The 22812-nt window shown below is 39.6% G+C and overlaps 1 protein-coding gene across 7 annotated transcripts in view; it reads left to right on the top strand.

Annotated features, from left to right (window-relative positions):
* The first annotated feature begins 12460 nt into the window (after nucleotides 1-12460).
* The window catches only part of dlgap4a (discs, large (Drosophila) homolog-associated protein 4a), a 79065-nt gene continuing 68713 nt past the window's right edge, over nucleotides 12461-22812 (top strand). For 5 of the 7 annotated variants that reach the window (XM_086213515.1, XM_086213517.1, XM_086213518.1 and 2 more), the window contains exon 1: nucleotides 12462-12996. The gene's annotated coding sequence lies outside the window, so the exon portion shown is untranslated. Of the gene's footprint in view, nucleotides 12997-22812 lie in introns of all 7 variants that reach the window. The other 2 variants (XM_086213513.1, XM_086213511.1) reach the window with 1 other exon arrangement.

The following is a 22812-nucleotide window of genomic DNA, read 5'->3' on the forward strand; positions in this document are numbered from 1 at the left end:
CTAACATCTTGTAATTTCCAGTTTAATTTTTGGGAATCACAGGTTATTTTACAAATCAGTTACATTACAACAGCAATATGATTATCTTCAACGGCAAATATGTATATTGGCAACATTAGATAATGCCTGTTTTTAATGAATCTTCAAGTTACAGTGGGTTTTTCTTTTTTCATATCTCATTTTATCTGAAAGGGAAAGCACAGATTTTTATCTTAGCCTCATAAAATACACAACAGTGTATTTGGTATGTATGACTCCTTAAAAAAAATCCCTTACATTTTCATTCTTAAAAATTGGTATTATTTACTTGTTAATAATTAATGGGTTTGTGGATAGGGATTGGAATCAAAATACAATTGTGGCACCTGCCTGCGATAATGATGACATCAAAATATTAATATTTTACAATAATTGATAAAAAACAATAAATAGGCGATTTATCATGATTTATTTTGATATTTAAAGCGTGATGCACATACTGCACATAGAAAAAAAATCTTATAGTTTAGTGCAGTTATCTGTGAAGCCAGTAGATGGCACAATCACATTAAGAAAAGTAGGGAATCAGCGTGTGCGCTCCTCTTGGAAAGAGGAACATAATTTCTGTCAACATCCAAATACAAATCATAGTTGGATGTATTCACTGAGGAGTCCTGACCTTAATGATTCAAAAGCTAAAAGTGTATTGAGTAAGCAGCTCTAACCTGAACTGTATCAAAAAATCATTTCGCCCAGTTAAAGATCTAAAACTAAATATAGCAGGAGGTCCTCACTGAAGAATATTTTGCTGAATGAGTCAGCACTTGAAATGTGAGTTTTTAAAAAAGTGGCGAACAAACTATGTTTGCCCTGCTTCTCAGCTCAGGGCAGCTTTACAGAATACTACTCTGAATACATCAACAAAGAATGTTCTATTAATTCTACAATTTTAATCATCAGGCATTCCATATATTTCTACTGATTTATTGATAATCATTAAGATCATATGATCAAGCAACATGTATGATTGGCCTTTGCTGTAATGGTGTTTTTTTTCCCTTTTCCTTTGATAATTCATGGACGTATTCACTGGAGTGTTTTGAAATTTTAACGAACTCTATACGGATTTTACCTCCAGGCTTTCACTGCTGATTATATTTCAAAATGTGACAATTTAAAACTGTAACTGCTGATACAGTAGCAACCTGGCCAAAAGGAAGTCTTCATTAATTCACCCTTTGACCTAAAAATAATTAACTTGAGCTTTATAATTTCATTTTTTTAAATACAAAGAATATGATTGATGACTCTTAGCAGCATGATGGATTGCCTTGTTTTCCACCATCAGGTTGTTTTGCCACATGATTGATGGGGTAAATGAGGATCTTAATTATCTGCTGGTGTTTATTCTAAATCAGAAGTATAGGAACAAAAGTGTCGAGTGAAAACCCCAGAATCGTGGCGTTATCATTTTAGAGTACAACACAAACAAACAGAGAAGAAAGATGAAATGGAACAGTGTAGCCCTATAACCATGTGTTCATGGTCTGGTTGACAGAGTGTTCTGCCTGAACTAGCTCAGCACATGTTCATTAATCTGGTGCACATCACAGCACCCACAATACAATTAGTCAATGGCCAGAATAGCCTGCTATTGTCTGCAACCAATCTTCTATCCCGCTGTATAGTTAATCTTGTATAAATCCAATTCTCTCTTGGAACTGATGGTGTGGTTTACACACTATTGCTTACATGCATGACTCGTGACTCATGTGTGGCTCAGAATTCAAAATCGAACCGCTTGCAATAAATTTCCTTTACACTGGGAGACATGGAGCTGAGATATTCTGAAAGCAGTTTGTTTAAGTGTTTTTTCAGGCAGTAGATGTTGGAGCTTGCTTTACAAAGCCATCTGCAGCGCTGCATGAATGATGCCAGGTTTAGAGGGCTGCTGGTGTTCTAAAATAGTAGCCTACCATGGTTGACCAGATTTTCCCAAACCAAAGCCCGTCATATCCTGGAAACAAAAACCCATTTACTGTAATTACATCTCTTGCATACACTCCATAAAAAAACACTGATGGGAAAGTAAATGGAAAGCACAGGAAGGTAAAAACAAAGTGTTTTTGTCATAACAAAAGATGTTTAATTAGAGTACATGTGTTACTTTGATCCGAAGTGCAATCAACCTGAGCTGGATTACACAGTGGAGAGGAGGTGCAAGCTCTTCAGCCTTTCCAATCAACACATGGGCTCCCTGGCCTTTTATGTGCATCTCTGCATCAAGCGTTTTCTTACATAATCATCTGCTTATTCTAATCCGTTTGTCTTTCTTTTTTCTAAGCATGTTTTTCATGGAAAAAAATATGTATAAAGATCGAGGCAAGGGGGGGTCACAGGTACATGTTTGTGAAGTTACATTGTAAAACACAAGATTTGGTGCCTTCTCTTTGACACTGAACATAATATGGTTGAGGTGGGGGACACATGGTACTATCTGTATAGATGGACATTACATACATTATTGTTATCTTGTAAATAGTGAATATAATAAGGATGATATCAAATAAAAACAATACAGATGAGAGAAAATGAAGACTATAGATACACACGTACACATCGACCAGGCAGCATGATTACCACCATTTAAGCCTGATGCAGAATGTTCCATTCGAACAACAGCAGCTTTCCACTGCTTGAATGGAGGAATATGAAGAGAGTCTCTGCAACTTTCTCACCATTTGTACAGCATTACACATTCCCAATGTCGTACCTCCCACCAAATTCACTGCCACCTCCCTGTGTTCCCTGTTTTTCTCCTTCAGCGCTTTCATCTTTCATGCCCACTGGCACTCTCACTCTCTCTCCTGCCCCTCTTCCCTCCACTAGTGAGTGGTCATTGATTACTGTACATGAATTGTACATGAAATGCCACTCGCCCACCCAACATCCTCTTGTCAGCTGCCCCTGACATCCCACTGCCTCTGTGCATTACACGCTGTCTGTTTAATCTAATGCTCACAATGTTCTATCACCACCCTGAGAACTGGATTCCCATATCATGTTTGTCTTTTAGCTAAAACTACACTAAAAGGGCCGAATTTTGCTGCACATGTGCAATTCTACATGGCGGAACACACTATTGTTTACAATGATAAAAAGGGAGACTAAATGAAATTTATTCCCTTCAGCTGTAAATTTCCTGTGCATATTAAAGTAAATGATGTGGATTACAGTGAGACGCCTGATGACACACTCAAAGCCAGAGAGAGATGTTTCCAATTAGTCACCTCATTAGCAAGTGAATGTTGTTTTACACATTAAAAGGTCTTGAAAGGGATGGAAAATAAAAGCACCGCAGATAAACGTGCAGCGTGCACCTTAAATGTAGCATTTGTTAAAACCGATACTTTACTGAAACTCACAGTCCTATGAGGATAGATGACCTCACATTTTCAATTCGTGACACTGTGACCAAACCCTCATATTGTAAGGGACATAGATCTGTACATCATGTTGTGTGCTACTGACAAAAATCTACTAGTCAAATTGTAAAAACTCAAAATTTTAGGGAAAAACACTCTATGCTTGTGTGTGTGTCGATGGTGCCTGTTAAGAGGGCCTGTTAAGCATTTTAGGGATGACATAATTTTATGGGCAAACCCAGATATTAGCGTCACTACGTTCTCTCAACCAAAGCCTATGGAATTTTTATATTGGATTTTCAATCATGATGACAAACAAGGCAGTGACAAAAAAAACGAAAAAAATGATTGAGACCTGGACCTTTTGTAAATAAATTAGTGTCATTTTCATAATTGCTGCAGTGTGAATGCAATTATTAAAGGAAATATAGCAAAAGTTATGCTGAGACCAAGCTACTCTGTAGGCACATGGCTCAAAGTCACCACAACTAGCTTTGAGTTTTAACTACTTTCAGCATGAGGAGGTTTTTAGTCTTGTTAAGCTACTGGTTTGCATCCTCTGTTTCTAAGACACATAAACAATTTGAAATTCATAAGTGCATTATTTATTGGAATATTTAATTTCATCAAACAAAACATAAAAAACCATATTAAATCAGTGTTGACCTCTGACCTTATTTCTGACAGTTAAGCAAAAGCCAATTCAAAAAAACCTCATTGACTTTCAGCTGAGAAACTTTGGGTTTTAGGACTCATTCCCATGCCACTCTAGGGATGACAGTATTACACTGCAAATTTGGGTCAAAAGCTGTACCTGTGCCCATTTGGTAAGATCTTGACATTTAGGTCAGTGTTCAGGTTATGGAGAGGAAGTTAGGGTTGTCACAATGACACTGCTGCCTCAACCGATGACAGGCAGTTGAAACTAAATGCCAAAGGCAATGCAAGGGCCAAAACATTTCATCCACAGTCCCCTAAACCTCTGTTACCCCAGGAAAGGTTGAGGACCATCCCTTCAACCACACCAGTAGAGGGGTAAAAAACACTGACTTCAGTGTGTTTAAGAGATCCACCACTGTAACTGCAGGAAGCTAAAGTAAATTGACACAACTGTCTCCATAAAAATCAGAAGAAAGGGACCCTTATGATAAGGATCAAGTTAGGATAGAGTTTCCCAATATTTCCCAAGACCAAGGATCAATTAACCAATTTAAAACAACAATGACAAAAAAATGAAGAACCTACTAACTTCCCATGTGCCCTCAGTATATTATAAATTATGGCTTAATTAAACGACAGTTTCACAAATGGAAGTTAGCTCATTATTGTCTCTGGCACTGTAAAGGAATGAGGGGGCAAAGTGGCTGTGCCCAGATGGATATGCTGTGTTTGCTAACGAGAAAGTTGATGGGTTTGAGGGATAATGAGGTGAGACATGATCATCTCAAAGAAAACAAAAAAAGCACAAGGTCATAGGTTTCCTCTATCCTGCAGTCTGGGCTGACACTTCTGACACTGCTGTATTTTATCAGCCGAATTCACATAATCTGAGGAACGAGTGATGTTATGAAAGAGAGACTAAATGCAGCTTGGTTCATTTGCCCTTTCGCTTATGCGACCATATGTTAGCTCATGCTACTGCTTGGACCTGCTAAAAAGTTAAGGAGTACCATTCTGAAGTGCTTTTCACATGGTCTCATGGACTCAATTTTATATAGCGCTTTTCTACCTTAGCGGCACTCAAAGCGCTTTACAGTGTCATCTCATTCACCCATTCACACACACAGTCACACACTGATGGTGGAGGCTACCATGCAAGGCGCCAACCTACTCATCAGGAGCAATTATGGGTTCAGTATCTTGCTCAAGGACCCTCTGACATGGTCACCGGGGTCAGGGATCAAACCAGCAACCCGTCGCTGGCTAGACGGACACTCTACCCCTGAGCCATGCCGCCCACATCTGTGTGTCTGCAGTGTCAGTGTTAGCTTGTTGCTCTGAGCAACAATGCTGTCTGAGCTGCTGTTTCTTGCTGCCATGACAGTGATAAAACAATAATTTAAAGCAATTAAAGAGAATGCATCAATTTTTACAAACAAATTACCATCATCAGCAGCAACAGAGGAAAAGGAGCTGAATGAAAGTCTATGCAAATACCACAAAATTGACTAAAGTGAGTTGTGCCAGAAAAAAGTTTGGAATTCCTGCTAGACAGAGCCATGGGCATGTTGTACACATCTGTTAACTCACTAAAACGGAGATGCAGAGTTGCTCAGTGGGACTGAATTTTCTCTGCAGGGGTGTGAATACAACCAAAAGCCTGCGCTTGTATGATGACTGCAACGTCACTACCTTTCCACCGCCATACTTGGATGACCCTGCAGGCTCACAGGGAGAGGTAACACGTGCCGTGTCTACTGTCCAGTCAGGAACCTGGAAGGATGTAGAAGGGCTGTGACTCCCTACTCTTATTTTAAGAGGATATTCCACAAATAGGTTGCTCCCACTGAGACAAATAATTGCGTGATATCTTAGGGGCACCACCACGAGGAGCAATCTGCATTTTGATGCCAATCCTCCACAGGAAGAACCCAGTTATGTGTGCTACTGGGCACGCTCTCTGGACTGTGTGTATTTCGGGAAACTTGCAATTGGACCAAAACAAGGAAACAATTTTACGCTGATAAGATCTAATATCATGATAGATTGAAGAAAATATTTACCAATGAATTTACTGTTAGCTCTGCTGAATTCAAAGTAGGTATCAGAATCTGTGTGAAAAAAATGAACACCATATGTTCTGCTCGTAGAATTTGATTTTTTTTAAAGTCAGTTAATTCATCAGCTATATTATCTTTAATTTCTTTATGAATTATGAATCTATTCACTCCCTCATTTTTTTATTATTTTGGCAGAAAAAAAAACTGACAGCACCAGTTAAAATAAGACTCATGTGGCCAATCTCATCCTCAGGGCAACATCAGCTCACTTCCACTGTATAATTATTACTGCAACATCTTAGCAGCGTGGCTCTAGATGCTAATATCAGCAGATGGTCTGTCTGCGCACCCCTTTGATCCTCACACACATTCTCTCAACAAATGCTGGACGGGTTACCAAGAACTTACCAACAATCATGTTTCCCCATGAATCCTTTTGAAACTATAAGAAAGTGACAGGTTTTTAAGGTCAAACAGCTGTCAGTCAAACATATCAGCAGAGGATGGAGGAGGCTATTCAGTACCATTTAATCACGTGAAATCTGAGGCACAACCACAGATCTCAAATCTGTGAACTTCAAATGATTGCACGGAAGCATGGCGTACGACATTCACCTCAGCAAGCAAAAAAAAATCCCATTTTTTCTTAATGAATGAGATATAATTTTATTGGGAAAAAATGAGTAAATTTGACATAATTATCTCATTAATTCAAGAAAAATGAAGAAGAAATGTGTTTTTCATGAGGTGATGCAATATGCTTCTCTACATTCATGCCTCATTTTCTGATAATTCTTCCACTCTTTGTTCTTTTTTCTTTCTTTCTTTCTTTCTTTCTTTCTTTCTTTCTTTCTTTCTTTCTTTCTTTCTAGTTTCCCTGCATTTGTAAATGAAATCAAATAATTTTGTGAAGGAAATTACCAGAATCAAATTTGTGTGTGTGTGTGTGTGTGTGTGTGTGTGTGTGTGTGTGTGTGTGTTTAAATGCATGTAAAGAGGCTTCTGAATGCAGCTTTAACTGAGCATCTCTAGAGGAGAGTCTCCTTTCAACTGGGTAAGAGGAAGTACAAACATACAAATATAGATGCAGATGACAGGGTCCACTGAATGTTTTTGTCAGTGAACATTTTCACATACAGTCTGTGTGAAACTTTAAGGGCAGATATTAAATTGTCACAATGACTTTGGAAAATATGCTGACATGAAGCATAAAGTCCCTGCAGGATTTGCGAGTAGATTTGTACTAGAACTCAGGACAACAACTGGAGGTATCAAATAGTCATTGAATACGTATCATATTTGACACAAACATTGCCATCCCCCTCAGGACTTTTCATCCAACACCATCATCTACGAAAAATTCTTATTTGCCCCATAATAGGATGTCTGACAGAATCATTAAAATAACAGACATTATCATCAGCCTCAGTTGTGCATGGAGGGCTAATATACAAATAACACTCACTAAGATTAGCGTCAGCATTGCCATTGTGAGTATGATGAAATTAACATTTAGCCCAAAGCTCCACTGTACCTTAATAGAGCCCCGGAGGGCCGCCAGCATGTCTTTAATGTCAAGCCTTCTGTTTTCACCTTTAATCGTTGTCTGCTACCAAATGCAGCACATTATTAATAGTTAAAAGCAACTCAAAATCCCTAGCTTAAACAGCTGTTCAAAATATTTTGCGTAAAACCAACAAACACACACACACACGCATACATCTGTCAGTGATACTTTATGCGTAATCAGAGAAATTGTGTGTTTAGTCCTGGAATGCACAAATTGTTACATAGAACAGATTGTCAATGACAGAATGGCCTGATTTGATCAAGCTCACAACAAAGCTTGGCAGTTGATGGTGGAACAGCTTTCTCCCTCCTCCAAAACACTCAGTGTATATCACACACTACTCACTGGCCTGAGTACACACAGGGAGGTCAAAATCAAAGCAAAAATAATCCCACTATTTTCACTCTCCCTGCCAACAGCGTGTCACGATTTTGTATGGGTTACAATGCTGAAAAAAAGCAACCACAAACATTCTTTTGTCACATATCTCATTTGGCCAAACCGCCTCTTCCTCCTTACTTTGAAATATGCCAACAGCTCTTATTTTCTGGAAAATGTAACCAAGTAGAGTATTGTATTGACACACTGTAAGAATATCATTTCTTTTTATTTTTTTTTTGCATTTATTTGACTAAATAAATCAACTCGACTTATGAATACTGTTGATGCTACGCTAATTAGCTCAGTTAAAGAGTGAATGTCTAATCTCTAATGAACAGATTTTGATGAAATTTGATGGAAAGTAATATTTTAAGGCATCAGTAACTGAGTTCATTTTTGAATTGAATTAAATTGTGGTCCCTAAAGACATCTTTAGCAGGCTTTAGCTCTGAGCAATGCTCTTTTCGACAAATTTTGATCAGATCCCTTGAGTTCATGTGAAGTGGCTGATGATGATGATGGAATGGTTGACTTCCCGTATTCCAACCATATTGATTGTATCGGGGATCTTTAATCCAGAAGACCTACTTTTGATATAATGATCGATATTTCTGAAAAATGTGAGCAGGTTTTGATGAAATTGTCATTATTATCTAATTAATTTAAGGGAAAGTATTGAACTCCTGGTGATGGTATAGATCACAAAGATCTGCGAAGAAATTTGCTGCTGGGAAGAAATGTATGAACTGATCTTGATATGTTCATGTTGTGTATCCATCCAGCCTCCTTGGTGGAGGTCTCTAATATGTTTAGGATTTCAGGGAAAGCATTATGGAAGAAAAAAATTGTCACCTTCTTAAAATAATTGCCTAAGACATTTTTTGGACAAAATTATTATGATTCTTTTTTTGCCTAAATCCTATTTTTTCTCCAGTTTTTTTGTATTTTCTGAAAAACTTTTTTTTTTTTTAAATGCCAGGCCATCATTTTAGGAAGGCAGCAAAACACAACTTTGCATTACAGTTGATTTAATATTTGCTCTTTTCTTGAATGCAGCAAAGCAACTCTCAGTCTTCATTAGTGTTTCTTACAGCAGCAAATGTTTTTTTTAAATTTTGGTCTAAATTAAATCAAAAGAAGTGTAAGACAGCATGAAACACTGCAGAGGACAGAGCAAGCAAACAGAAAGGAGCTTTGAATTTCAGTTCAAAGCTTAATTTTTTTCCTCTCTTGGTCATTTTGATGCCAATAATAATAATAAAATACATATTTGAGCTCCTGTAATGTATCAAAAGGGACCTGTTGCTTTGTTATTAGTTAATCCCTCTTATGCTTCACAAGGAGAGGCGTGACATCTTAATTATATACAAGCTCATTTTCTTAAGGGCATTGATTTTGGTACGGTGCAGATGATGCTGACCTGTACCCAATTTGGCTGAGTAATCACAGCTCAATCATTTGAACCAAAAGGCTGGTCATGTAAGACAAGTGACTTACAGGTGGAGTTACAATCCACTACAGATGGACTAGAAGCTGAACTCGTTTCGTTCTTGTTGTGGGACGATATGTGAGGCGATTGCTGTCAGATATCCTCCCTGAGCCCCTCAGGAAAAAAAGGACAAGCTGAGCAATAAACTATTCAGCTGACAGCACAACCATTGGCTGCCTCATTTCCCCTTTGGATATCCACCCTTGGATCAGATATAGAGTTATTAGTCATGGTCTTATCCAATCAGCCACACTTAATACTGTTGCTACTGGGCATTACTCTGGAGAAGACAGATTGTCTTTTGTTGTCAGTTTGATTTCAAACTAAAGATTAGTTATATTCATGGAGTTGGTTGCATCAGAACATCTATGTGGTCATCATTCACTTGGAGGTAGTCAACAGAGGATTTACAGTGAGACGTTGCCAATGAAACATGCCTGACTTTTACTTTTTTGGGGGGGGGGGGTGTGTGAGACGGTCAAATCAGCATTTCTGGTCTGTCACTGATTACAGCTTTTGATACATTTTGGTGGAATAAATGAAAAGATGGTGTAAATGCTAACTTTTAATGAATATGTGCTAAAATATCAAATCGCATGTATTTATTTATGGAATTAAGTTTGAGTTTGACTGGTGGTGAATGTTATTCACCATTGCTGTTTACTTTAGTTACCAGTGACTTCAAACTGAGGTTCCCAAAGTCAGGACCCCCAAAATTGAAAGCACCAGTGTCCCAAGAGGCGATAATAGGTCTATCCACTCTAAGCCAGAAACATTTAAGACCTTTGTAATTATTATTGTTTCATTTTTCATCTTGTAATTGCCCCCCAATCCCCCATGTGTGTCTCACGAACTTTGGTGACCCCTGACCTAGAGGTCACTCTAATAATTTCACTTTCGCTCATTATCTTCCTCTCAGCCTTTTACCTCACTTTCTTCTTTCTCAATTCCTCATCATTGATTGACTCTTGTTGATAACTCTTGACGCCCCTCTTTAACCTCCTGACTCCTTATTTAATGACTGCACCCGTCTCATGCACTCTGCATAGGCTAGAAATTCTAGAATTAGTTTAGTTTATTTGTTTTTAGTCATTGCCTTATGATAACTTAGCCTATGAAGTTTGTGTATACTACCACACCACAACCATCAGGTCATGCATGATCTTGGTCTCTATGGACAGGAAGGACTTGAGGGACTGCTTTTAAAGACTCAGAAACATTCTGTTACTTTAAACCAAAGAAGAGTAAATTCCTAGTTTCTCCAAACATTCTAGATTAGACAGTGGATAACAAAAACACAACAGAAACACACACCAAATACAAACATAACTAGAAAGCACTCACAATTATTTTCCAACGCCACAGCAAACTTTCAGCCCTTGGCTTATTCCTGCTCGTCCCTAATTAAAGCTTCAAGCAGCGACGAGCAGGCCCTTGTGCTCCAGCACACACATCGGAATGTGTGGCTTTTCTGTAGAGTGAGAAGGTGGCAAATCTTGATATTCAAATGTTGAATGAGAATCACTACCACAAAATGGCACATTAACTACATAGTTGACTCTAAAGTAATGGGAGGGATTTTGGAGATAGTTAGATTTTCTGTAATCCTACTGGCAAACAAACGTGGTGTTCAGATTGGAACTTGTGAATTTGGGCACAGGAAAGGTTTGATGTTCCTTCGGAAGTTACGAACGCATTTTCCTGTTGCAGTTTCCATTGTAGTAGCTTAAGCTGAAAATAAAGTTGATGGCAGAAGGCTGTCTGATCTCCTCCTGGCTTTATATATATCAAATAAACAATAGTGATCCATCCATCCATCGTCGTCTTCCACTTATTCCTTACTAGTAAGGGTCGCGGGGGGCTGGAGCCTATCCCAGCATCTACGGGTGAGAGGCGGGGTTCACCCTGGACAGGTCGCCAGTCCATCATAGGGCCAACATACAGAGACGAACAACCATTCACACCTACGGTCAATTTAGAGTATCAATCAGCCTAGTCCCTAAATTGCATGTCTTTGGACTGTGGGAGGAAGCTGGAGTACCAGAGAGAACCCACACAGGCACGGAAAGAACATGCAAACTCCACACAGAAAGATCCTGTGCCCGAGCCAGGTTCGAACCCGGAACCTTCTTGCTGTGAGGCCACAGTGCTGACCACTGCACCACCATGCACACCACAACAGTGATAAAGTTACATATTTATGACCAAGTAAGGTTGTTGTAACAGGATGTTTACATTTTGAACCCATATAACTAAGTCATAGCTAAAAAGTATCATGGTGAACTGGGTAACTTGATGTAATCAAGCAGGTTACAGAAATTCATGAGTATGAATCCATCCACTGGAAAACTGAAGTCCTTAATTTCTAAAAATGTCATCAAACACATGCCACTCAAAAAAAATTCATCTGATGATTTTCTAAATACCACAAGTGTGTGTGTGTGTGTGTGTGTGTGTGTGTGTGGGGGGGGGGGGTGATATGGTCATGACCTCAGTTGAAGAAATCAAAATAAATGACAAAGCACCACAAATCTGAGCTTCCTGGCAGTGGTTAAAAAAAAAATACAAAAAAAAACCGCATGTAGTTTCTTCGAAGGTACCATACTCATCGAATTTTTCCTCTCAATATGATTAATTCATGGGAACAGTTAATGAATATTTTTGGATTGGATTTGGATTTTTGTTCCCCCTCCAGGACTCCTTACAAATAAGTCCATATGCCATAGTCACTACAGGGGATGCACAAAGCAACTTCAAAAAGTGAACAACCTTGAAGTGATTTTAATCTCTGGCCTGAAATCCGCAGCAGCAGCTTCCTATGTCTACTTTAAGCTGCAGTTTATTCCTTTAAATACATTGTCTCTTTCATGAATCATCAAAAATCAGCTCTCCGCGGAAGAAGAAGAAGGAGAAGAAGAAGAAGAAGAAGAAGAAGAAGAAGAAGAAAAAGGCGTCCTAATAAAGCACACATGCTGCCTGTGTGCGCATCGTGATTCATCAACCACCGTTTGCTCATGAGACCGTGATTACGGGTCCGATGAGTTCATTTTCGGAGGTGAGTGTTTGTTCGTGGGCTCTCGGATGCCCCCACCCCCACCTCTCTCATCCCACGTCTCGACGGACCAAACGCTGCTGCAGCAGCATCACCGGCAGCCTCCAAACTGCGTTTTCCCTGCCGTGATGGATCCGTCTGTAAACCGGTGAAGGCTGCGCTCTGGGAAGGACCAACAAGCGATGACCGCAGCGAGATTGAGACGTACATCAAAGGGATAAAAAAGGCAGTTTTATTTCTGGCAATGTTATAGGAGGAGGGTTTGTTTACCTTTCCGACAGATAAACAGCCGGTGACAGCCGGGCCGACATGTAAGAGCTGGATAACTATTCGTGTGTGACCGACACCCATCTGCAGGCGATTACAATAAGATGAAAAAGGTAAGCTTGTTGACTGGCTGTACAGCGGGCGTTGCGGGTTCAGGCTCGATTGAAGCTCATCACACTGCATTGTTGCATCGTCAGAGTTGAAATTGACGATATTTGAACGGGTCGCTTTTCACCTGGCGACTCAGGACTGGCGGTAAAGCTGCAAGATGCCGATATATATGACTTGTAAATGTCATGTCACCAGCCGGTTTTTTTTTATTCGATTGTGGTTCACCTCAGGATGCCTGGACTAGAGCTGCTTCACACTGCTAAAGCAGTTCCCTGAAGCAAATAGCAAGAATATTGAAACCGGAGACATACACATCATATTTGTATCTGATACATGCTCATGATCTGACAAAGTTGAACAAACATTGCTTTTATGATTGTTGTGGAGAAAAACAGATGGCTTTAGTTTTGTGAGAACAATCTTTTAGGTGAGCAACCATATTTTTTTTAATTAATCAGCACTAAATTAGCTTTTTGGGATGCTTTTTTCTGCTTTTGTTGCATATAAGATCTACAGCTAACACCAGAGCAGCATCTCTTCCTCCTGCTATGCCGTCTTTGAAGTTTGATCTGTCTAACTGTGAGAAACATGAAATAATTCTTCTTTGTGTTCTGTCTGCTGGTTCCTTGCGTGGAAACAAACCAGCACTCTGAAGAAGAGGCTGCATCCATCAGGGCTGATCGATAGCCGGTTTGTACCAAGGCCTGCGTTTCAGTTGTTGTCAAACAAGAATCCCTACAATTAAAAGCCCATTTTGTTAGTGGAAGGGTGATTAATTATTCATCCAGCTCAATGGGACCACAAATCTGTGGATGGCACACTGAAGGATGCAGCTTCGGCTGACAGAGACACATTGAGAACTCGGGCAGACTGACAACTAAAGCTTTGCACTCCACAACATAGTCTGAACGGCAATTACCACCTTGTGTGTTTTCTGAACACTTTTAAATATGCACAGGGTTGTTTGCATACAAACGGAGCAGACCAAACAGCAGCAGCAGTCCACTGTATAACAGCTCTGTTAGTGCTGGACTGGAGGATTTCACTTCAATGTCATATCTGCTGCCAGGGAGCCAACAGCTATGATGATATGGGTAGTTTGAAGGATACCCAGCTGCCTCTCATCCAGGATGGTGGGTGTCTTTAAAACCAGCTTAGTCAGGGCGACTGCAGGGAGTGATTAGACAAGATATCACACGTCAGTGTGATGTAAAAAGATGTGGAGCATTAAAAGTCTTTTCACGTCAGGACCCAGTAGATTCCTGCAACAACTGAAGCAGTGCTGCACAAACAGTCATATTGAATACATTAAGTTGACAGTAGAAGTACTGTTATGCAAATCGTTTGCACGAGCGTTTGTTCTCGTCTGAAAAGGTGCTGGATTATGTCCTCGGAAAGCTCTTTTCAGTTTCCCCAGGAATTGGAGGTTGAATATAACCAAGCATATTTTCTCAAGTAATGAAATTAAGTACAACTTTGATGTTCTTTACTTGAATATTTCCATTTCAGCTTCTTTATTCCTCCACTCCACTACACTCGAGAGGGACACACTCTTGACAGCTTTAGCTTCTTTTAAGATGAGGAATTTACACGAGGATAACATAAGCTTTTTAAACTGAATACAAGGTTGAAGATTTAACTAGAGACAAACTTTTTGGCTTTTGGCGTCAACAAAAATGTAAGAATAATTAAGTTCGAATTTCATATGTGGATGAGATTCAGGAGCTCCGTCCAAGAGGGATATTTTTCAAAATTCATTAAATGTTCATATAACTCCCAAAGTCCTAAAACATGTAAATTTGTTAACGTACTGTGGCTCCATGTCAAAGACAGTTGTTTTTAAAAAAATTAGGTTTACTGTTAAATGCCGTGAGTAAGGTCTGTGTGTCAGTGAATAACACACGTGAGTTTTTAAGCAATTATGTGTCCTACAAACGGCAGTGGCTAACAAACTGCTAAATGAGACTTTGAGGTCATTGAGGACGTTGATGACATGGTCAGTCAACATAATTATGCCAAGAACAGTAGAACTGTGGTGACATTGATGTTTGAATCCACATTGTCATTTGTTCATGGCATAATATTAACTTTGGGTAACACTTCTTTGAAAATCATGAAAGTGATGTTCATATGAGAAGATTTTGTCATCCTCTCATCTCCTTATTTCATTAAGTTTTGTTTGCTACAGAGATTATTTTAGGTTATTATCCAAAATCCAATGTAAAAATCCCATTGGTTTTGGTTGAGGGAAACTATGGTGAATCTGCTGCAAAAATACATCATCCCCACTGCGCTCTATATTAGGTTTTTCACAAATACTTGTGTATTTATAAGTATAGAGCTTATATGAATTACTCAGAGGTAGCAGACTAGTACTTAATTGAATGCTCTTATTTTATATTGGTTAGTTTCTCTATCTCCATGGGAAGTATACTTTTTACTTCATTACATTTTAGTTAGTTACTCATCCCACTGCTGATTATAATTTGACTTGGAAATCATTCCTTATTTTTAGCTGAAGCATCTGCATCAGGGAAATGCATCTGTAACAGTTATTCATTTATCGAACCAACACAAGTGTTGTTCAGCCCACCAGAAGTATCTGGAACTTGGTAGCAGTTGTAGAAATTAAATATCTTGGAACTAAAAAGGCTTTTTCGGCCCATTGTTGACTTTGTTAGGTTCGTGGTCTGTAGACCTGCAAAGATGAAGCAAATTCGCACTACACTCGCTAATTCCCGCTGCATGTTGTCTGCTAGGAAGGCCTGCACCTCATCAGAGTCCATGCATCGTAGGTTTTTGATATTCATGAGTTTTTGCAACAACAAGTTGGTTGGTAGACAAATTGGTTAGGTGATATCAAATGCTGTGTCTCCTAAATTTATCAGAAATACTCTGCAATTAAAAAGACCCATAGACAGTACAGAAAATAATACCTTTTGAGTTTGGAGTTATTGATGATAAAAATAATGTTCCCTGATGTAAATTTAGACCCTGGCTTCTGTAGTCAAAAAAGGCAGTTCCCCAAAGGCATTTTCGAACCGGATAACCAAACATGGCATCGGTAACTGCCATTTTTGAAAAGACATGTAAAGAGCAGTAGCTCACTCTACCATCGTTGTGCAGAGAAAATAGCCTACACCTCCTGCCACTTGACTCCACTTCCTACAGCAAATGAACAGGAAAACTGCTCCCAAAGCGCTTGTAACTTCTTGATGTTCCTGTGCTGGAAAATAGGAATTTGTGTGCACATTTATACTTTTGGGGTGGCATGGTGGTGCAGTAGTTAGCACTGATCTTTCTGTTTGGAGTTTGCACCATCCTTAACAGTGGTAGAAAATGGATGGATTCATACTTTTGCTATTTAAAGCACTTTTTTACAGGCAGCCCTTGCCTCCTCTTGCCAATTTAAATCAAGTAAAGTATCAAATTATCAGCACTAGCAAGAGTAAACACCATTCAATCCAACTTCAGGTGTTAAAATATTGTGCGTCTGACCTTCCGTGTTAGATGCCTGCATTATAAAGCTTTCTCAACTATGACCGTCCATGCTGGGCCACATTATCTGTATCACGACAAGTGGAAGAACAGCAACGTCGAAAGGTATTTGCCTGATTGGTGTTTCAATGGCAATGGACAACAACCTCTTCTCCTCTCTCCTCTTCTTTTCTCGTCTCTTCTCTTCTCACCACTGTAATGAGGGTATATGGTGGGAGTAGGGTCAGTTGATATACACAACAAGGTAATAACAATATTTACTTGCCTTTCATGTCACTCTTCAAACTGTTATATTGTGTTATATTGAACAGTATAGCAGGAGACAACGAGTATAAATTCCAATGCTATTTTATCTGCAGCAATATCAAGCTCATCCTCAAGCTGCTGTTATCACTACAGATCCACACTGTCATTCGCAGTTTGGAGGGGAAAATCACAAGACTATTGCCTTTCCTGTCAGTGTGTTTTGACTTGGATAGTTCAAATACAGTGGATATATCATTTCAAGCTGTTGTTTCTCCACATTTACCATAGCAACAAGCCATTGGTGTAACTTCAGTTCAGGGAGAAGAATGATGCTCTGAACTCAGCCATGTGTACACTTCCTCCTTCCCATTGGTGAAGTGTCTTACTGCTCCATCTGTTCAGCTATTGTCTCATCATGGACCTCTCGAATTTGTGGTTAAAGAAAGGAAGAACCAAATGGTGCGTTTTCATCTCTAAGGAGAGTGGATGGTCTTATTCTATAGGTCGGGAGATTTTATGATCTTGTTATTACCATTACATCTCATACAGGAGCTGATGAAGTGGCTTGAGGTGATTAAGTCTTCCTCCATTGATGCTGTTCTGTGCTGCTGAGTCAATGACCTTTGCTGCCGTTAGGTCGCCATGTTCCTCTCTCCTCTCCTCTCCTCTGCTCTCCTCTCAATAGTTTCTCTAATACAGCAACAAACCAAGGACAAATCAAATGATAGCTCACTCTCTTGCCTCCTAGAATAGAAACAACGGTTTTACAGTAGGCCCCTGACAGCCTTCTTGTTATCTGCCTGCATGTGTCATTTTACAATAAGTCCCTGTCTAGGCTGCGTCTCTGAACGGATCCTGTGACACAAATTTGCATGTTAAGCTGAACGCTCCTCACCCGGGACAATTAATCACCACACAGCAATTATGAGTCTGTGTCCCTTGGTGATTAATTATGTCTCATGTGTCCAACGCAGGGAAGATCCAAGCAACAGCTGGTTGTTCATGTCAGTGTTTCTGTAGCTGTCCATGTTTTTCAATCAGTGTCTGAACAATAATAGTTTTCTTAGGGTATTAAAAATTCTAATTAAATGAAAATTTAAGAACAGATAGTTGATGAAGATTATTTGTTTTTGTGGGAGTTTGCAATCAAATGCAAGAAAAATTAATTAGCTATGATTAAGAAGTAAAACAGGCTTGGGGGCGAAGCTGCCTAATATGACTGAGAGGCGTTTGCTGTGTGAAAGAAGAAATGGCAGAAGAGCAAACCAGAACAGTGCAGAGGATGCTGCAGAAATAATGCAGGGTGATATTCAAAGCTCAGGGATATTTTGTTTTGTGACAACAAAGAGAATTTCTATAACCTTCGCTTGGATTTCTGGGGCAGTTCTTGGTGATTGTGTCTGTGGGTGGTTGTGTGTGTATATAAAAATACTTTGTGGACAGGGACAGAGCTCACATGGTTTCATCGTCATATCCGCTGCCCACGAATCAAAAGTTGGCTTCAACAACTGCTGTGGAAGTATGAGAAAGCAAAATAGTTTAGATTTTTGGGAACCTGGTTTCCTCTGGCAGGTCTGCATGAATTCCCATTCCAGAAACTAGCAGCAGAACAGAGAAACATCATCATGTCCACAATCATGCAACACGCCAGTGGGGATGTCTTGGTAAATAAACTGAATCATGCAGATAAAATCCATCCATCCCATCTATTTTCTACTGCTGATCCTGTTAAGGGTCGCAGGGGGGCTGGAGCCTATTTTAGCAGCTTTGAGGCGAGAGGACCCCTGGACAGGTCACCAGTCCATGGCAGGGCCAGCACATATAGACAGACAACCATTCACACTCACAGTCACACCTACGGTCAATTTAGAGTATCAATCAGCCTAGACCACAATTGCATGTCTTTGGCCTGTGGGAGGAAGCCGGCGTACCCAGAGAGAACCCACACAGGAACCGGGAGAACATGCAGACTCGACACAGAGAGAGATCCCGTGCCCGAGCCGGGACTTGAACCCAGAACCTTCTTGCTGTGAGGCGACAGTGCTAACCACTTGATTTCACCCACAGATAAAATGGGAGGGGTTCTTCTTCTTTTTTGGATAAAAAAAGTGTGTTTTAGTCCCAGGGTGGAAAATATATGAAATAGCCAAATCTTGAGATGATGCCGCCATGTGATGTGGTTACTGATGTGGTTAAATCACAAGTTCATAGAGATGGATGTGTTGCTTTGCACCCTTGTGTAAGTGAATCATTCCATGCTGCATGACTTTTGGTTGGTTAGTTGATGGGGGTTGTAGCAGCCCCTCCTGAGGATTTCCAGCACTGTCAGATATTTGTCCCAGGCTATCTTTCATCACACGACCATAACATCAGTCATCTTTGAAGCTCTCTCACAGTGAGAGGTTAATCAGTTTTTTGTTAGATTTTGCAAGGAGGAGGTCTTAATGTGTGGTTCAGTAGATCAATTCATTCCTCCAACTGCCTGCAGCAACATTCCCTCTCATTAATGCGAACATAAATGGATTGTTTCATCATTATTTTAATATTTTACTTGCTGAGTAGTGATTGGTTGTCTCAAAATGTTGATGTGCTTTTCTGTTAGGAGAGTCAATGTGCATAGACTGTGGGCTTGATAGGGAGTCAGAAAGCAGATCTGAGCCTTCTGAAGATTAACACCATGGGATATCCGCCTTCTGGCTGCTGCCACCAATTACATTCACTCAAACCAAGACCTGACCCCGGGTGTGCCTGTGTCACAGCACAGCCAAGAGCAACATATGGACATGACATTTCATGTCATCAGGCATGTTGCCATTCCATGTCTGGCTCACCAGCCCAGAAGATTGTTTTCACCTGCTTACATGCATGGCTCCACCTCATATCCTGTCATGCAAAAAAAAGTATCAATAGTAATAATCAGCACCCATCCTTGTTACGAGTTCAGCTGAGCTTGTTGTGTAGTTGCACTGAGTTACAAATACATCGCTAAACTGCATGAACTCCTCTGATCAGAATTGTTCAAAAAATATAAGTGACGAGTATTTAGCATTATTTGGTGATGAATATTGTTTTTAAATTATTTTTTAAAAATGCTCACATTTAGAAATACCATCCTTTTAATGCCTAGTACATTCTGTATTTAAGTGATAAATGATTTAAGTAATAAATGATGAACCTGAGGTAATATTTTTTCTGGACATATGGCATCCAAAACTCAACATCTGGAGAGTGAGAGTTCCTCACGCCTCTGTGAGTAGCTATTTCTGCCCACATTAACCACAAATTGTCACTGTGCATAAAAGAAATCTAGGTCTCCATGTGCTGAAAGGGCTGTCTCTCTTTATTAGCCTTTTAATTTTAAAGAATCTACTATTTCTTAAGGAGGACACTGACCTTTAATATGTTAATAGTTCTGAGCTGCACCAACATTAACCCAGCAGTTTGTACCCTGCTCCCGTTAAATTATTTATCAGAAGCACACAAATACACGGCACAGGGATATCCAAACAATTTACCATGTAGCAGTTATTGTCCACAGTAACTGATTAATGATTCAACCTGCAGCACACAGGCACTCATACTAATTTGGGTGTCGGATTTCAAGAGGGAAAATAGCTCTGTGTGAACTGCAGATTAAACTAAGCTTGAGAAATCACACCATGGCTTTGCTTTGACTTAATCCTGCCTGTGCACAGCGTCAACATCTTGCGTAATAACTGCCATAGTTTGAGATAACAGAAAAAGTTTGAAAATTGCAGAAATATCAAAACTTTCAATTGTAGCGTTCAAATCAAGTCAGATCATCAACATTACAATATAAATATCTTGATAGTCATTAACACTGATTTATCAGCTGATCGTCAGCTGTTTCAAGCCAGATTTCTCCTGACAGCCCAGTTATCTTTTTCCACGCACGCAACTGTCAAACGTCATTCAAGACGTCATATTAAAGCCGCGTCAGTCTGCCGCTGACTCTTTTTTTGCTTTGTCAGCATGCAGTCACTGTAACCCACCTCCACCTTAACTCCTCCTTTACATTCTCAATCAATGTCAATTCTGTTGTCATCGTTGCAGACTCTGTTCTGTGCCTTGTGGTGTGTGTGTGTGTGTGTGTGTGTGTGTGTGTGTGTGTGTGTGTGTGTGTGTGTGTGGCTTCATACATCAAGTTTAAAAACAACAACAACAACAAAAATTCACAAGCAGCAGGCGATGAGCATAATAACATGTTTGGTCAAAATGATCATGTACTAATCAACACCGTAGGAAGTAGGGCTGCAAAATAAATCTCAAATAAATCGAAATAGCAATGCGGCTTCATACAATTTTTACTCATTACCGGAAGGCACAATATTTATTAAAGGCCAATTGTATGTCAGAATACCATTTAAAAATTAAACATTGAGCAGCAAAGATTTACTGCTTGCACACTGTTCTCTATAGGCTTGAAGAACTTCTGTGTTTAGAACAGATCCCCATAAAAATAATCACACCATAAAAATTTCTAATGTTTTTTTTTTTAACTAAAATGAGAATAATCTTGTAAAAATTTAATCATATTGCAATCATGAGTCAAAACAATCACAATTACATTTTTTTTTTCCAAAAATATTTCGACGGATGACTCTTAAAAAAAAAGATAGGGTTATGAGTACAAGGTATAGGTGCCTCTTTGCTTCGGAGCGAATGGAAGTCCAGGAAAGATGGCATTGCCAAACCACTGAAAACTCTTACATTAGGCTGATGCATCGGGTACAGGACTAGAGAAGCCTGAGGTGGTACTGTATATAACGCCTGAAACTCTTCACAGGGTGCCATTCATTGTTTCTTTGCAGGACAATAATTAGAAAAGCTTTGTTATGAAGACATTGCTACAGTAAATACGGCTAAACCAAAAATCTCAAGCCTCATGAGGCAGATGACTGATTTCATGGCTTGTTCGTGTAGAATCGACACATTTTTTTTTTATTGGTTATAGCCCTTATTCAAGAATACGCACAGTATCCTCTAAAACTACAGATTGTAGCGCAGTACAATTAAAAACACCTACAGCATAAATTCTGTGGATGTTTTTCTCCCTCTGTTTTCTCTACCTTCACATCTTGTTCAAATGTACCCGCCTGTACAGTATATATTGGCACATCTTGTGCTGTACACTGCTAGTGCAAACTCGTATATTGTAATAAAAATGTAATTTCTGGGAGACAAGGTTGCTTGTGAACTTTCAAGGTGCATGAGCTAAGTGGGGCTGTGGATCCATGTTTCATGCCTGATGGCTTGATTGCTTTTCATAGGAGGTTTCTTCAGGTTTTTTTCTTGTCATGTTTACTACTCTAGTAACTCACAACCATGTTTAGTCAGGAGAGAATCTCCCACATGGCCCCTTCACAGTCAGGGCCACAGCGATTCAAGTTCAACTTTGTGACATTACACACCCGCATCATCCAATACACACACCCACAAACTCTGGCTGTAGCTGCAAGGACTGATAGTGCACTGTGTCATCCTCAGCAGTGAGGCAATTTGAAGCCTGTCTCCCTTTTCACAGATAGATGCAACATGTCCCCCAGGACTGCTGAACACAAACTCTCATGATCACTCACCCTCACTATAACCTTGAAGCTAAACAGTGCAGTTTACCACATGGTACAAGGTGTGCTGCTATGTTGTCTTTATTAGAGTTTTGGCCCTCAGTGGTCCATACTGTTGTGACAGGTTATAGGTTTGCCAATATCATACCTGCATATGTGGTATACATATAGTCAATATACTGTACACACAGCTGTGTTTTCTTTAGTCCACTCAAGTGTGAAACTGTGGTGGCCCTGAGAGATCAACACTACAACTCAAGAAAATAATGGACAAAGCAAAAGTAAATTAAAAAAAAAACATCAATTTGACACCATGCCAGCCATATTTAGATACCATGCTGAAATTTACAAAACACAACACAAACACACTGCAAACACACAACACAACACAATACAGAAACTTTCTATCTCACTCAAAACGTTATTTAAATGCTGTAAACACAACACAGTCCAACACAGAAACACTTCAGACACACACAATGCAAC

Source organism: Aulostomus chinensis, chromosome 9 (assembly GCF_037954235.1).
Source record: "Aulostomus chinensis isolate RoL2024-O1b breed Wild chromosome 9, RoL_Achi_v1.0, whole genome shotgun sequence".
Taxonomy (NCBI): domain Eukaryota; kingdom Metazoa; phylum Chordata; class Actinopteri; order Syngnathiformes; family Aulostomidae; genus Aulostomus; species Aulostomus chinensis.